The following is a 17176-nucleotide window of genomic DNA, read 5'->3' as shown; positions in this document are numbered from 1 at the left end:
CCGCACGCCCCTAGCTGCACAGCCTTCCGCCACGTACGCCTGGAAGGACCCCAGAGCGACACGTTGGCGGATGTGCTGGAGCGCGGGCGCGGAGAGGTGGCTTGCCGCGGCAAGCGCCTTGCCGCGGTCGTTGTCTTGTCGCGTCCGGGAGCTTGTTGCTCACCGGGTCTTGCCGGAACGCGTGGTGCGCCGCGGCAAGTTCCTTGAAATGCCTTGAGTGGCCTTCCCGGCAAGCTCCTCTTGCCAGGGGCTTGTCTTCTTGACTTGGACACTTTGTTCTTGAATGGCTCCAAAGGAACCACGGAGGATCTTGGCGGTCACCCGGCAAGCCTTGCCGCGGGATGCTGCGACTGCCCGTGCACAAGTTCGGGATACTAGGGTACCCCTACTCTAGTACACCGACAGACTGGTTCACATTAATGAGCCCTGTCTCTTTCAACATACCTGGCAATACTTTCAGTTTCACTATGAAAGGCAAGAAGACAGTAACTGCGGCTATTTTCAATACTCCTGAAAAAGTGAAGGAAATTCCAGCTGAGAAGGTGAGCAAGTTGCTGGAGAAAGGAGCAGAGGGCTTTTTATTACAGATGCATAATATTGTTATGGAAGCTCCGGCTGGTTTTCAAACCCCTCCACAATTGCAGAAATTACTTATGGAGTATGCAGACCTTTTTGAGGAACCTCACACTCTTCCACCTCATAGGTATTGTGATCACACCATTCCTCTGCAACCTGGAGTTGAACCTCCCCACTCTAGACCTTATAGAGTTCCACAGCACCAGAAGAAAGAAATGGAAGAGCAAATCAAGAAAATGTTGGCTGCTCATTTTATCAGACACAGCCAGAGTCCATATGCTGCTCCTGTCATTTTGGTAAAGAAAAAGGATAATTCAATGAGATTGTGCACTGATTTCAGGAAACTCAACTCAGTCACAGTTAAAAACAAATTTCCTATACCAGTTATTGAAGATCTACTGGATGAATTACATGGAGCTAAATATTTCTCCAAATTAGACTTGAGGGCAGGATATCACCAGATTAGGATGCATCCGGATGACATCCACAAAACTGCTTTCAGAACATTCTTGGGACACTTTGAATATCTGGTCATGCCTTTTGGATTGTCTAATGCACCAGGCACCTTTCAAGCTTTAATGAATAGCATTTTTGGCCCTTATTTGAGGAAGTTTGTGCTAGTCTTCTTTGATGACATATTAATTTACAACAAATCACTCAAGGAACATATGGAACATATTGAACTAGTACTGAAAGTTCTGAAGGAAAACCAGCTCTGTGCAAAAAGGTCTAAATGTGTTTTTGCAGTCCAACAAGTTGAATACTTAGGGCATGTGATTTCTTCTGAAGGAGTAGCAACTGACCCACAGAAAATCAAAGCAATTGCTGATTGGCCAGTGCCAGAGAATGTGACAAAGTTGAGAAGTTTCCTGGGGCTAGCAGGTTACTACAGAAGATTTATAAAAAAATATGGAGTTATATGCAGACCCTTACATGATCTATTAAAGAAGGGCCAGTTTCAGTGGAAACAGGAACATGACAAAGCATTTGGGCAACTACAACAAGCCCTAATCACAGCCCCAGTGTTAGCTCTACCTGATTTCTCCAAACCCTTTGTGCTTGAAACTGATGCATCTGGAAAAGGGATAGGAGCAGTACTGATGCAACAGGGCAGACCTCTAGCTTATTATAGCTCATCTCTCTGCCCTAGAAACACTGCTCTGTCCACTTATGAAAAAGAAGCTCTGGCCATCTTAGAAGCATTTAGAAAATTGAGACATTACCTGATAGGTAATGAATTGATCATTAAAACTGATCAACAATCTTTGAAATTCATTACTGATCAGAAGATCACTGAGGGAGTTCAGCACAAGCTAATGATGAAACTATTGGAATTCAATTTCAAAATTCAATACAAAAAAGGTGTTCAAAACAAGGTAGCAGATGCTCTTTCCAGGTTGCTACCATCTTGCATGGCCATATCTGTAGCTACTCCAGTGTGGGAGAATTAGTGGACAGTTATCCTCAAGATCTAGCTACAAAAACCATTCTGGAAAAACTACTGTTACAACCCAACAACACCATGCCTGACTACAGCTTGACAACAGGTATTATCAGATATAAAGGAAAGATCATGGTGGGGAATGTAGCTGAGTTAAGAGCAAGATTGATCACTGCTTTGCACAGTTCTCCTGTGGGTGGACATTTAGGGACTAGAGCTACATATCAATGAGTGAAAAACATATTCTACTGGCCTGGTCTGAAAGCAGAAGTGGAGAAGTTCATTGCATCCTGTCCTATCTGTCAGAGAGCTAAACATGAGCATTGTCTGCAACCAGGTTTATTGGAGCCCTTGCCTATGGCTGACATGGCTTGGCAGCATATTTCTATGGACTTCATAGAAGGACTTCCTAATTCCCAAGGCAAGGAGGTCATACTAGTGGTGGTGGACAGATTCACTCGCTATGCTCATTTCATTCCTCTCTCTCATCCCTACACAGTGCTCAGTGTAGCCCAAGCGTTTGTGGACAACATAATCAGACTACATGGGCCACCTAAGCTAATCATATCTGACATGGATCGAATTTTCACTAGCAAGTTGTGGAAGGATATCTTTGCTGCTCTTAACAGTGAACTATGGTACAGTACTGCTTACCATCCGCAAACAGATGGCCAGACCGAACGAGTCAACTAATGTCTAGAAACGTACTTGAGATGCATGACTACTGATCAACCCACAAAGTGGTATTCCTGGTTATCCTTGGCTGAATTCTGGTATAACACCACTTATCACACAGCTCTGAAGATGTCCCCCTTCCAAGGCTTGTATGGTTTTCCTCCCCCACTAATATCTGAGGTAGCAATTCCTGGTCCTGAAGAGGAAGAAGTTCATACATTTCTAACAGAAAAACAGAACATGTTGGACCAACTGAAAATCAACCTGCAACAAGCTCAGAACAAGATAAAAAAGTATGCAGATTTAAAAAGGAGTGAAAAGGTGTTCAATGTGGGAGATTTAGTATATCTAAAAATGGCTCCCTATAGGCTTGCTGCATTTGGGTTTCGAGGAGCTTTGAAATTACAGAACAAGTTTTATGGCCCTTTTGTGATAACTCAGAGAATGGGCAAAGTAGCTTACAGACTACAATTTCCTGATCATGTCAAAATTCATCCTGTCTTCCATGTGAGCCAGTTGAAAAAGCACATAGGATCTAAGTCCATTCCCAGTAAAAACCTTCCAATGGTTACAGCAGACGGCACAGTAAAGACTGGGCCGGCAGAAGTTCTTCAAATCAGACAAGTGCCTCGACACAATATGCCAGTTGTACAGTGGTACATTCAGTGGCAAAACCTACCGCCAGAAGATGCAACATGGGAAGATGCAGATTTCATAAAGTATACATTCCCTGAGTTCTTTAAAGCTACGACACAAGCATGGCGAGAGCAACAACAAGCGCCATGAGGACATGGCGCATCTCAAGGGAGGGGCAATGTCAGGCATCAAAGGCTGGGAATTCAGTTAAGACTGAAGATTCAGAGAAAGCGGTGTAGTTAATCCGACAATACCATTTCAGAGAGATCAACGACTACGATGGCTCCTATACAGATCGCCACCGTAGGAGAGAGGGCCTTTACTGTAGCTTTACATTTCTTGTAGTGCACTTTATGAGCTGTCATTAGCTAGCCTATAAACAGCCGGGTTGTGGTGGGGAGAGATCATTATCTACTTTTCCTGAATTGCTTGCTAACTACGGCTTGTAACCGCAAACCATATACTTCTTCTCCGAGCAATACAGTCGAGATCTGCCTCACCCATACAATTTCTCCCAAAATTAGCTAGAAATCTATACTCTGAAGTTATCGGGGCCTTGACAACAATCCTGCTTTTTGTCGTACATATTTTCCCCGCCATGCCACGTTATCTGACACTCCTCCGATCCTTGTTTGGAGTACAGAAAACATTCAGTTGTTTACTTGTTTTAGCGAGGAAATACAGGAATATTTGGTGTAATCTTTCCCTAATAATAAACCAGCGATTGCTTCTGGTGGCTTTTTGCAAAAAAGTCCCCCTGTTTCTGATAAATTGACCCGCAGTCCTACTTAAAGTGTGGATAACGTTCCATTTTTTGCAAAAAAAAAACCCTGCCATCACAACCCATACGAGAACATGAGGGTTACCTCCGCCGTCGCGCCCCATCCCTCCGCCGCCGCGCGCCCCGTCACTCTGCTAGCCGCCGCGACCCATCCCTCCGCCGCCGCGCCGCCGTCCATCCTCTCCTCGGTGCCCGTCCTCGCTCCGTCATCGCCGAATCTGGACGAGATCGGGAGAATCCGCCGCATCTCGCGCAGCTGCTCGTCGGCCATGCGGGGAGGACGAACGAGCTGCTCGTCGGACATGCAGGGAGCACAGACGAGCTGCTCATCGGCGTCCGTCCCACAGCCCCGCTGAAGACGGCGCCCAGACCCCTTGACAGCGCACTCCTCCTACTTGCCGCCCGGTATACCTCCCCTACTCGCCGGCCCCTGGATCCCACTCCCCCTACCATAATATTCTGATTTCGAGGCAAACATAGTGTTTGATGAAATTTGACTATAGAATTGTTGCTACATCGTCAATTCAGGGTGTGTAGAAGATGTTATCCTGGGTTTGTAGAGGATGTGGTGCGTGGCTGCTTGTGTGTATACATATATGTTAATTGGTGGCTGGTGTGTGTGTGCAGGGTGCAAATAGCGACAGCGAGTAGGCGACAACTATACTACGTCGAGAAGTGATACAGGGGCATGAAGCAAGCGAGCAGGTGCGCAGCGACCTGCTACTGCACTAATACGAGCCTTGACGGAGCACCGGGGCCGGCTCGACAGGGCATGCCGCCCGCCGGTAGACGCCTGGTTGTGTGAGACGGAGATGAACCTCGCGTCGTCGCCTCTGCAGCCTGGACAAAGCTCCGCCGGTGCTGGGGATGAACCCTGCGTCTCAATTTTGCAAGGTAAGAACAATGTCAGTTTACTTTATGTTGGTTTTCTAATTTCTACATATTCCCTCAAGCAAATCTAATTATCTAGGTAGTACGGAAAGCAGGCAAATTACGTAACTATTTGGGTGTACTCATGCTCTGCTATGTCAGATTGAGGAGAAAGAATTATTTTATTCACCATCCTATTTTTTATCTATAATGATGATCACTGTTTCCATCTTGTGATCTTCTTTGCTCCAGTTGTGCGAATACTTTGTTTGCACTTTAGTGGTACTGAAATTTTCCTGCTACCACGAGTCATGGTAGTAGGCTGCTGCGGCAAAAAGCTGGTAACCCCCCTAAGGGAAGAAAACTGAAAAAACTCTCATCGTGCTTACCATGTTTCATCTTAAAATTTTGGCTTGATTTTTTTTTCTGTATGACCTATATCTCTATGTGGTTACTTTCTCCAGACATGCTTTAGTTGCACCATTGGTCAAGTGGCTTGAACACAACTCACATGAGTCATCGTCAAATGGCCCTTTTCTGAAATTCATTCTCTTATGCACTGAGAGGAGTTACTCCATGACAGTCTATATACATACAGATGCAAGCAATTAAGAAACTCATGCAGATGATGACTGGAGAATTTTTCACGAATTTTCCAACCTAAATTTGCTACAGAGGTTGGGAAAAGAGGAGTCCAGGCTCTGATGAACACATGTTCTTTCGCAGGTGACTAACAGTTGGCACCTCTATCTTTACATTACATCAGGCCAGCGCTACAAAGCCCATGCATGCCTCTGCCTGCCTGCTCAATGGACGATCCGGTCACAAAAAAGTGGATAAAAATACTCATCTGTTTGTCAAAATACATGTTTGTTATCTTAGGAACGAGTATAGCTATCACCAGAGTACAAGCAAATATTTCATTTTTTCCATGAAGCAAACTTATGTTATGATTATCACATTTTGATCTTGGAGTAATGATTGACAAAAGTAGATGGTTACTGTAGTCTGTACCAGTCCAGTATTTCTAATTACAAGTTTGAGCTCCATAGGGATAATCTGATTAGTGTGTCAGAAGCTTGCTGTTTCTAATTGTGCAAATTCTGTGGTTATTTTAGTGTTTTGCAGAATGCATAGATTTTCCATAATAGAAAGAAGTGGATGTATAACCTGATTTTGCTTTATTATTTGGTGCCAGTTGACTTTGGAAATCCCCAGTTTCTCCAGTATTGTAACTCTCTGTCAAATCGTCAAATTAAACTGATCTTTCTATTTGGACAACTTGTAATTTTTAATATTATGATTTTCCTTTTCAGAAACCAATTCAACTAGACCAGGACTTTGTTTATTAGTCCTCCAGTGTTTGTTGGAATGAGATGACACATGGTATGCCAGCTAACAAGCAACTGAAGTAAGAAGATTTTTGTAATTTCTTGGAAAGAAAGAGCCCTGAACCCAAGATGGCGAAGGATCCAATATGTCAGGACCAATGAAGGAATTGCAGAGCTTCATATTCAGTTTATTTTAGGTGCTTGCCTACTTCAAGTGTCTAGATTACAGGAAACATGTTTCTTCAAGTGTCTACTTCAAGTAAGTTTCTTATAGAAGTAGTCAGTTTGATTCCTTCAAAATAGTTGTTGCCTGATAATTTGTGTATGACTAAATAGCAGTACCTCAAATTTTGCTTCAGCTTCTTAAAACAGAGTAATTTTGTAAATCCTAACAGAACTCTATCAGTCTGAACCAATTTCTTGTAAATCTACAATACATCATAGCCTCATCTGATCGAATCATTGGTTTCAGATCAATACATCCTTGTGCATTCCCATAAGATCAATAATATTCAGTTTGATTGTGTCAAAAACTTGCTGCTTGACAATCTGTATGACTAGATAGCAATACCTTAAAATTGCTTTTGGTTTTAAACTGAACTGAACTTGGTTGGGGCTGAACTGAACTCAGTTTGGTTCTACAAAAAGATAGGGTTATATTCTACATCGTTTTTAAGGCGATAAGGTGACCTAAGGCGAGCACCACCCGCTCTAGCGCCTAGGCGACGCCTAAGCGCCTAAGGCGGGCATATTTGTAAGGCGCTGCCAGGGCGCCTTATCGCCTAAGCGTCCAAGGGAGGACGCCTTAAAAACAATGATTCTTTGAATTTTTCTTGTTAACTCTAAACTGGACTCAACTCAGTTTGATTCTGTAAAAAAGATTGTGACAGACTTGTATATATATGCAACAGTCTTTCACCAACACTCAAATTAGATGGGCGTGATATTTAAAAGAAATCGACATACTGTAGTTTATGAGAATTTGGCAAGAAACTCGGAACCGATGGACTTGACTTGTGAAAAAATGTAATCAATGGACGACTACAGTTTATATCAAACACAGAATCGATGGACTTTCGCAATGCAGGCTTGCCCTTACCATTTACCAGGTGGTGACTTACCGGAGGAGCCAGTGGTGCTGCTGCGACCTTCTCCGGGCGATGGTCAATGATGCAAGCTAAAATCGGGGATGGGATAGCGGCTCCGGGCGACAATCAGAGGCGAGGCAGCGCTGCAGACCAAGGACAAAGTGATGCACTGGGGCGACGACGCGGGGCGAGGAAGAAGCGGTGGATGGGGCTGTGCATGAGGGAGTTGGGGCGACCATTCGGTTCAGCGCACGGGATCGTATTAACTCTGTTTTCTCCTAGGTACCTGCGCTGGTATAGTTTCTCCATGGGGTTACCAAACGATTCTCTCTACTCCTTGATTAAGATGTCACATCAATTTTCTACTTACATGTCAGGCTTAGCACTGGGAGCAGCCTTATAGAAGTAATGCAATATATTCTCTCTTATGCCTACTTGAAATACTGTTGTAGGTCTGTACTTTGCCTCTCATATTGCAAGGATAACACATTGTATGTCTATTCTCTTAAGTTTAGTAAGGATGAAGCAGGAAAGTGTGCTGGACCTTCTAACATGGATATTGTACATGTACGAGCTACGGGCCACTATTGTTTATCACATATGGATTGTAAATGTAGTGACATTGAAGTTTGTAACATATCCTTAAATTTCTTTATTGTAACATTATGTTAACTAAAAATCTGATAGCCGTGACCTTGATATTCCCTGTAGAGCCAGCAAAAAATAGAATAAAAAGTTTCATTACAATTGGTGATTGAATGTGAAATGGCAGTGATTTTATATCAATGTGTGGGAGGTTGATGAAAGATTGCGTGCAGATATACTATATTTCTAGCTGAAGTTAACAATGCTAAAATATTTCATTGGGCGGCAACTTGAGGGAAAGAAACATACATATAAGCCTATTTTGAAATGTCTAGAAATATTGAAGCTTCAGCACGGCGCTCCAGCATCCGTGGAGGAGATGCACCGTTTTGGACATGTTGGTCATCTTCTGTTGCTTGAGGGGTTGATCACGAGCGTAGTATAGGCCGACGGCGGGGAGGTGGTTTGTGTCAGGGAAGAGGGCGACGCTGGGGAGGAGGCCAATGATGTGGAAGAGGGTGATGAAGGGAGGAGGACGGCGGTAGGAGAGGGATGCAAGGAGTGGTGGCGAGCTAAATAGAGTGAGGTGGAGGGTTGGCGGTTTGGCGGTGGCGAGCTTGTGAGAAGGGAACAACGGCGGCGTCATGAATAGCGCTTCGACTGGGTTCTTCAGAAGAGGGATTCAGAACTAAGTTATGCCACTTGGCGATGACATTGTCGTCGTAAACATATTAAGCTATGTGATTCGACTTCACAAAGCTAAGCTTCGGCAACTTCATCAAATTATACTATGAGAGGCCTCCGATCCGCGTAGTTGGTTAAGCATGGAGTTGAAGCAGATCCGAGCAATCCCTGAACTAAAATTCTGCTCTTGGACATCAACATATCAAACTGAAACAGGACTGATTGATGCGCCTACCCTACCGGTGGTTGAATAAAATTTCGTAGGTCATAGTGTCACCTCATGATACTATCCATGCTTTTCATCCTAAAAAAATCATTCGTTTAACTGCACTGTCACCCGTAGCAACGCACGGACACACTTACTAGTACTGATAGTAACAGCATCTATCAGGACTGACGATAGATAGTAACAAGAAGGATTCATATGATTGCCCAGAGTTATGAACAGTGGTTCAGACATGATGCATGGTCGCAAGCCGACCACTCACACTCATACTCCGATACTCGCACGTGCCATCTGATATCTGACCATCACGAGGATAAGATCTCTACTCGTTCTCAATTAATCCTGACACCGACAACAGCAAATCCTTGCAAATAATTGAGCCTGATCACGACACCAATGGAAACGGCATTGCACGCACGACCATGACCGAATCCTGCACACGAGCGAGCTCGTCGACACAGAAGGCACGAAGGAAGGGACATCGCGTTCCAGAACCAGATCGCCGTCTCATCCCAAGAAAACATCATGTCGCCGTGACCACCGCGGAGACCTATCCGATGCGACCAAAAATGGTTTCGGCTCAGAGCGCCGGAGGATCACGGCGTTCTCATGCAACTGCTTCTTAAGACACTTTTTTTTTTCAGTACAACCCCCTAACACATCAACGATCCAGATTAAAAGATACCTTTTCATGAAAATAAATGAGTAAGGGTAGGATAAAAATTTAAGGTGGGGGAGACGTACCGCGGCGTAGCGAGGCGCGTGTCTGTACAGCCCGCTGTACGTCGCGTGAGGAGGAGGGCGGGCCCACGCGTACTAAACCTAATCCATTAATTCGGCGTGGATTAGGCGAAACATTAACGCCGGCGCAGTGAGCCGTCCCGTCGCCGGCGTCGGTCCGCGGGCGGCGCGGATTCACACGCCACAGCCTGCCGCGCGCCTGCGCACGCCACCGCTTGACCGCCCGCGCACGCCGCCCTCGCGTACCAGGCATTAATCGCCGGCGCCGATTCACACGCCGCCGCCTGCCCTTCTGCGCCCTTGACCGCTCGGCTGCCCACCGGCATTGATCGCCGGCACCCCCGCCCCACCCACCACTACGCCCTATAAAAAGCGCCTCGCGCCCTCCGTCGGCTCGCACACCACCGTCGCCTCGGCTCTCCTTCTTCCCTTCTCACCGGCGTCGTCCTCTTGCGCCCTTCACCACCTCGCGCGTCGTGCCTCTCCCCTCGCCAACGATGGCCCGCCCCAACTTGACGATCGAGGAGGCGGAGGAGCTCGCCCACTTCGGCATCCCCGCCGCGCCCGACGTGCGCCTGCCGGCGAGGTGGCGCCTGAGCGTCGACGGTGTTCCCGTTGCGCCGGTGCCCGAGGTCGGCACCCACCTCTTCGCCCGCGCCGTCGGCCTGTACAGGGCTCGTCTGTCGCCGGAGGAGCTCGCCGACCCCCAGTACGCCCCCAACAACCCCGACTGGGCAGACCGTCTCGCCGACGATCACCTGCGGCGCCTCCACGCCTACGCCGGCCCGCGCCCGCCCACGAAGCACAACCGCGCGCGGCGGCATCAGCTCTGGGACGGCCGCACCTTCGAGGAGGTGGTCGCGCCGTACCGCGCGCAGGCGGTCGCTGGCGTCGTGCCAGCTCCGACGGGGTACGGCTTTGAGCTGTACCGCCGCGGCGAGGCGCGCTCGACCCGCGCCCGCCACGCCATGCACCCGCCCGCGCCCCGCGGAGGCCCAGGTGGTGACCGCGGCGCTGTCCGCCTCGGCCCCGGCGATCGCCGTACGGCGGGCAGGAACGGCGCCGGGTCCAGCCGTACCGCGGGCAGGAACGGCGCAGGGTCCAGCCGCGCCCCTCCGGCCGAGCCGTAGCAGCCGCCAGAGCCAGCATTGGTGGCGGAGTACAGGCGGCTGGCGGCGGAGGCCGGCGACCCGGACGACATGCCGGGCTACCTGACGGCGCTCCGGGAGTCGAAGAACATGCCGCAGCCGCCGCCGCTCGTTCAGGAGTACCTTCAGGTCGCCTCGGGCGCCGTCCACCCGGAGGACCCGGAGGACTTTCCCGGGTATCACGCCGCGCTCGAGGACTCGATGGCTACGCCGGCCGTGCCCGTGGTGCCCCTCGATGACAGCAGCAGCAGCAGCGACGACAGCGACCACGGCGACGGCCTCTATGACGAGGCAGACTTCGGCGGCATGGAGGACGAGTAGTTTAGGGTTTATTTGAAAATGTCGTTTAGTAATGTTTAATTATTTTCGTAATGTTCTTTAGTTAAGTTTTATTTCTAGTACTATGTAAAATATCTATGAAAACTATAATGAAATATCGAGTGTTTGAATGGATGGTTTTTAAATGTTGTTGAACAATCAAGTGTTTAAATCGATACTGTTATTTTTAGTTTTAAAAAGAGTTGTATTGTAAAAAAAATAAGATAAAAATTAAACTTGAATTGAAAAAAACCTATGAAAACTAGAAAAGTAAATATAAAACCAAACAATAAAAAATTGACATAATATTCGCAAAACAAGTTAAGAGATTTTTTTTTAAAGAACGCCGCCACGGAGCCGAGCGAGGCTTAGTAAGTCGCTCCCGATCAAGCCAATCGGCGAAAGGGAACGCTTTTCGGCCCCGCAAGGCCCACGGGCCCAACCATGCGGCATTGTGAAAGTAGGCGGTGTATTACTTCGGATCACGTTGGTGTAGGGCGGGGCGCGCTATTTAAACTGGTGCGGGCGAGCTCCGGCAGGCGAGGTGGGACTAAAGATAGCGCTCGCCTGTCATGGTGCTGCGCGTGGACCGCCTAGGTGGGCCGATTTCTGTGGGCCGCTATAAGGCGCGCGTGCGAGCGGCCTGTCGCGGCGCTGCGCGCTGCCTAGTGGGCCGCTGGAGGCGCGCCTGTGAGCGGTCGAGGGCGCAGGGGCGGGGTGGATGGTTTCGTTTAGTCCCACCTCGCCCGCCGAAGGACGCCCAGACCGATTTATATAGGCAGATTCATGCACCCTAGCAGATAAGATAGATAGTAAGAATGTGATTTGATTTTGCATTGCCCGGGCAGCTCTGCCGCAGCTGCCCGGACAGAACACTGTCCGGGCAACTGCGGTAGTGCTGCTAGTGCATTGTAAATTCAGATCACATCATTATTACGTATCTTATTTTTGATAATTTAACATTTTATGCAAAGTTTGTTTATTAATACATAAAGTTTTGTAATATTTTTGTCCAGTCAGCATTTTAGTTGTTTCAAATTCATGCATCATATTAAGAAGGTCAATTTTTTGACATCTTCAGAATGACCTGAAATTTTACATGTGAGTTAGCATGCCCACTCCCACACATAATCCTAAAATTTATGGTATTTCGATACGAAGAGCACGTTGTGTCACGTCCGGTCAGCATTTAAAGTGTTTCGACCGAAAAAATTATAGAAAATTCATAAAATGTCAAAAAGCCACGAAACTTGTCATGCATCCTATTCATGATGGTACAAGACTGTGGAAAAAAATTGGGTTCATTTGAAGGATGTCGAAAAATAACTCGTTTTCGGACAGGGCCTTTGCTCCTACCCGAACGGTCTACGGAGAAGAAGGTCAATTTTTTGACATCTTTAGAATGACCTGAAATTTTGCATGTGAGTTAATATACCCACTCCCACACATAATCCTAAAATTTATGGTATTTCGATACGAAGAGCATGTTGCGTCACGTCCGGTCAGCATTTAAAGTGTTTCGATACGAAGAGCACGTTGCGTCACGTCCGATCAGCATTTAAAGTGTTTCGATACGAAGAGCACGTTGCGTCACGTCCGGACACCTCAGGTTTGTACTGTGAGTACATGTCAACATGGATGGAACGCACCCAACTTTTGCATGCGCGTGTGAGTGACCCCCCACGATCTCGCACGTTAGATTACGACGGAATCGGAGTACGAACAGAAGTCGTGTCACGTCGGGAGACGTTTTTTGGGTATTTTCACGGAGAAAATCGTAGTAAATGCATCGAGTGTCGAAACACACCCAAATTTTGCAGGCGTGCTTGTGTGCCACACTGTAGCGTGTGAAAAAAAATCCCAACGTTTCATGGCTTTGCGAAAGGAACACATGCTGAATGCATGTCACATCCCAGATTGACACCTCAGATTTGTACTGTGAGTGCATGTCAACATGGACGGAATGCACCCAACTTTTGCATTCGCGTGTGAGTGACCCCCACGATCTCGCACGTCAGATTACGACGGAATTAGAGTACGAACGGAAGTCGCGTCACGTGGGGAGACGTTTTCTGGGTATTTTCACGGAGAAAATCGTAGTAAATGCATTGAGTGTAGAAACACACCTAAATTTTGCAGGCGTGCTTGTGTGCCACACTGTAGCGTGTGAAAAAATCCCGACGTTTCATGGCTTTGCGAAAGGGAACACGTATTGAATGCATGTCACACCCCAGACCGACACCTCAGGTTTGTACTGTGAGTACATGTCAACATGGACGGAACACACCCAACTTTTGCATGCGCGTGTGAGTGACCCCCATGATTTTGCACGTCAGATTACGACGGAATCGGAGTACGAACGGAAGTCACGTCACGTCGGGAGACGTTTTCTGGGTATTTTCACGGAGAAAATCGTAGTAAATGCATCGAGTGTCGAAACACATCCAAATTTTGCAGGCGTGTCAAAAAAACATGGCGGCGTTTAATGAAAAAAATAATACAAAATAAACAAAAATATAAAAAGTCCCATATTGCGGACAGACTCATTTAAGAAGATTAAAGTGAATTATTGCTGTGACACTCCATGATTATGGAGTGCCAGAGCATAATTTACGTTAACCTCCTTAAGTGATACCGCCACACTAGAGGACTTGGCATTGCAAGCAGATTACGGTATTTAAACAGGTGAATTAGCACGACGAGAAGCAATGTGGGACTAAACATTAGCATGTTCGGTGGTGCCCACCGTCGCTATAGGTTGGGCGCTATAGGTTCGGCAGTATCGGGCCTGGGCCCAGACGGCGAACGAATAATTGTTTTTTTCTTTTCCATCGCCGTATACCGCCACGCACGGCGGAACCCTATCCACACCATTCGCCCCCCATACGCCGCCCCGTGCCCCCAGTCGCCCTACCACGATCGCCCTCAGGCGCGCAACGACCTCGCCGCACGTGCAGTGCCGTCCATCGCCGTCCACAGTCAACGGCGCTCGTTGGCACAGACTGCCCCACGCCCGGCGCAGATCACCGACGCTGGGCAGCCTGCTTTCGGCTCCGCCACAGCCGTTGTTCGGCGGCTGTCGCCCGGATTAAGGTCACGTTTCCCACCTCAAACTATTTCTGTCGATGCTATTGCATAATCATATGTACTAGTAGGAAAAAATTAACATGCAGTATGGACATCGATGGTGTGATTCCATGTTCCATAGAGAAGTGGATAAGTCTCGTTGAAAAATTTACCACCGCTCAGCGATTTAGGTTCTACGAAACAGGCTTGGAAGAGATGTTGATCATTCCGTCAGTACAAATGAGAGATTTTTTGCTGCATTTTATTTTGTTAGGTTATAACCCAAACAGCAAAAAATTCATGATACAAGAACACAGTGGCAGTAAAGGCCTTATTTCACTTACACCGGACGATGTGTTTTCAATATTTGGGTTTAAGAATGAAGGTGAGGATGTTTTTCGCATTCTTGCGACGGAAGGAAAAGAGTTAATAAAGGAAATTCCTATTCAGTATGTTCACAAAAAATGGTCACATAATGATAGATGACTTGATTCAAAAAATTGTGAGGAATAAATCCGCCGACGATGAATTTCTTCGGATGGCTGTTCTTGTTTTGGTGGGGACCATTATTGCACCCATGTCGGCTGTCTCCATACCAAAGGAGTACTACGTGTTGGTGCATGACGTGAAGCGGATAAGCACGTTGAATTTTAACGTGTTAACTTTGCGAACTTGTTTGACGGAGATTGGTAAACTAAAGCAGGACGGCCGTGTGAGGCAATGGCCATGTGGCAACCTAGCCCTACTCCAGGTATGCTATTAATTAATGCTATTTCATATTCCTTTAATTTATGTGTTCGTAACTTAATTTGTCATTTGTTTTGTAGTACTTATATTGGGAGAAGGTGCAGCCAACCACCGGCCCGAAAAATGACCCGTTGTCATTGCAAGTTCCCCTAATGAAAAATTGGACTGAATCTAAAGCGAAGAAACGAGAAAAGTACGACCTGGAAAATGGTCGTGGCAATGGATTGGTAATATTATAATGTTTATTTAGTTGTACATTGATTATGCATTGAGAATGTTATGTACTCATGTTGTCATTGTATACTCACTTTGCAGATTGATGACTGCATTACGAAGGAGTATAGAATGAAAAAACTTGCAGATGAACAAGCTGAAAGTAGTAAGAAACATAGTAGCCGAAAGTCATCCGTTACGGGAAAGAAAAAAGTGGACAACGTGTCCGAGGTCGCTGCTAATCTAACGCCTTTTATGGACCGGGTTATGAATGATATGAAGGAAATTCATAAGGAATTGTTTCGTATGCCGGAGTTATGCGCACAGATAAAAATGTAACAACTCTGGTATGCACTTTATTAAACTCGATAAATTAATAAAAAGATACAACATGTGACTGAGCTTACTTTTGCAGAGAGTGTTAGAGAAAATGAATAAAACAGTTGTACGATACAAACCGGGCACAATGGCAGAGGAGGAAGAAAATCTGTATGGACAGAATAGTGAGTCCAGGTATGAAAACAAGTATTCTCAAAAAGAATTTCAGTATGATGACAAACACACACCTAATGGCCGAAATGGCAGTGGGGCATTATGATTTGGATTCTGAAGAAGGGGATTAGTTCAAATTCAGTATTGGTCACTTGAGTAGCTTTAAATATGAGAAGGAGGATCCTATAGATGTCCCAGAGCAGTCAGAAAAAAAGAAGCATCATCTCTAAAAACCGATGAAATATAAGCTACAACATGGCAAGTCCCTCAAAATGAGCAAGTGTCACAGGCCTTGTCAGATGGTAATAGCGAGGTAGAAGAGAAGAAGGTGGTGATTCCAGTGAAGCGAAAGCGGTGTGCGTCAAAGTACAGTAAATCTCCTTATGTTAAAAAGACTCCGAGAAAACGTGCAAATCGTTCTGCGAAAACGAGTAAGTTAAACATGCTATGAATATATTATTGGAAATTATGTAGTATAAATTTGTACTTTAACTTTATTGACTTGTATTGTAGAACTGTTTAATGAAACAACCCCTAATTTGATCATTCTGTGGATGATATGGTGCGTGCCGCTGTGCAGTACGTGAAAGCGTACGAGCACTCACCAAAACATAAGAACCATGAAATATTCAACAACGGTAAAGATGAAGGACTTTCTGCGGACCGAGTTTGCCAGATACTTAACCATGCATGGATATCCGGTGATGTATGTATTTTTATTATCATGCTTATGTCATGCGTTAAGTATGTTGCATCCATCTTAAATTTACTCATTTATTTCAGGTAATTGATGCTTATGCGATGTATATATCGAATTCAAGTATCGTCAAAGACAGGTATATTGTACCCACATATAGATCTTACTGGTTATTGAACACTCGGTCAAAGTCAGTAAGACGAGAGAAGTCGGTAGACGATCCAGAAGGCTTAGCACATGCAAATGAACCTCTCAACAGATGCATGACAAAATATTTTGCAAAACCGAAGGTACCGTTTCTATTACAGAATTGTATTTTCATTACTATCTTATGTGAAAGCCGAGCTTACTAACAATATTTAAGTTATGGAATAGGCTTATTTTGCGTTAAATAAGGATAAAAACCATTGGATTACATGTGTTTTGCACACTAGAAAGAAAGAGTTTCAAATTTTTTATTCTTTGAGGGGGGAAGTAAATATCTCTGAAGCTACCAGGAAATTCGTTGAAAATTTTGTAAGTTTCGTATTCATGTGTGTACAATTAACCATATAATTTGTTTACCGTATGTAGTCAATATTTTCATATTTTTTTGTCAGAGAGAGCAACTTGCAGGATATATTCAAGATGCAAATTACAGTGCTATTATATCATTCCCGGATGTGTCTGCATGACCTATAGTCCCCTACGACATGCCTCAACAAGAAGATGGGTGAGTTACATGTACCACGTGCTTTTGAAATACATTAATTGGTCAAATGCTATCTTACTTAACGTGCTTTCAAAATTGCACTTATGTTTTTTTAACATAGGAACTCATGTGGACTGTTCGTCCTTCGCTGTTTTCAATACTGGGGCGGA

The 17176-nt window shown here is 45.8% G+C and overlaps 1 long non-coding RNA gene across 4 annotated transcripts; it reads left to right on the top strand.

Annotated features, from left to right (window-relative positions):
* The first annotated feature begins 4135 nt into the window (after nt 1–4135).
* On the top strand, nt 4136–8079 carry LOC125536433. Of its 4 annotated transcripts, XR_007295041.1 has the most exons (5): nt 4136–4514; nt 4737–5003; nt 5444–5705; nt 6296–6569; nt 7398–8079. It is a non-coding gene; the product is annotated as an uncharacterized LOC125536433 (long non-coding RNA). The 4 variants fall into 4 exon arrangements; XR_007295040.1 differs by having other exon boundaries at nt 6296–8079; XR_007295043.1 differs by having other exon boundaries at nt 4137–4514; nt 5578–5705; nt 6296–8079.
* Nucleotides 8080–17176: the final 9097 nt, after the last annotated feature.

The sequence above is a fragment of the Triticum urartu genome, chromosome 2 (genome assembly GCF_003073215.2).
Source record: "Triticum urartu cultivar G1812 chromosome 2, Tu2.1, whole genome shotgun sequence".
Lineage (NCBI taxonomy): Eukaryota > Viridiplantae > Streptophyta > Magnoliopsida > Poales > Poaceae > Triticum > Triticum urartu.
The sequence above is the reverse complement of the archived record's forward strand: the minus strand, read 5'-3'. Positions and strand labels throughout refer to the sequence as shown.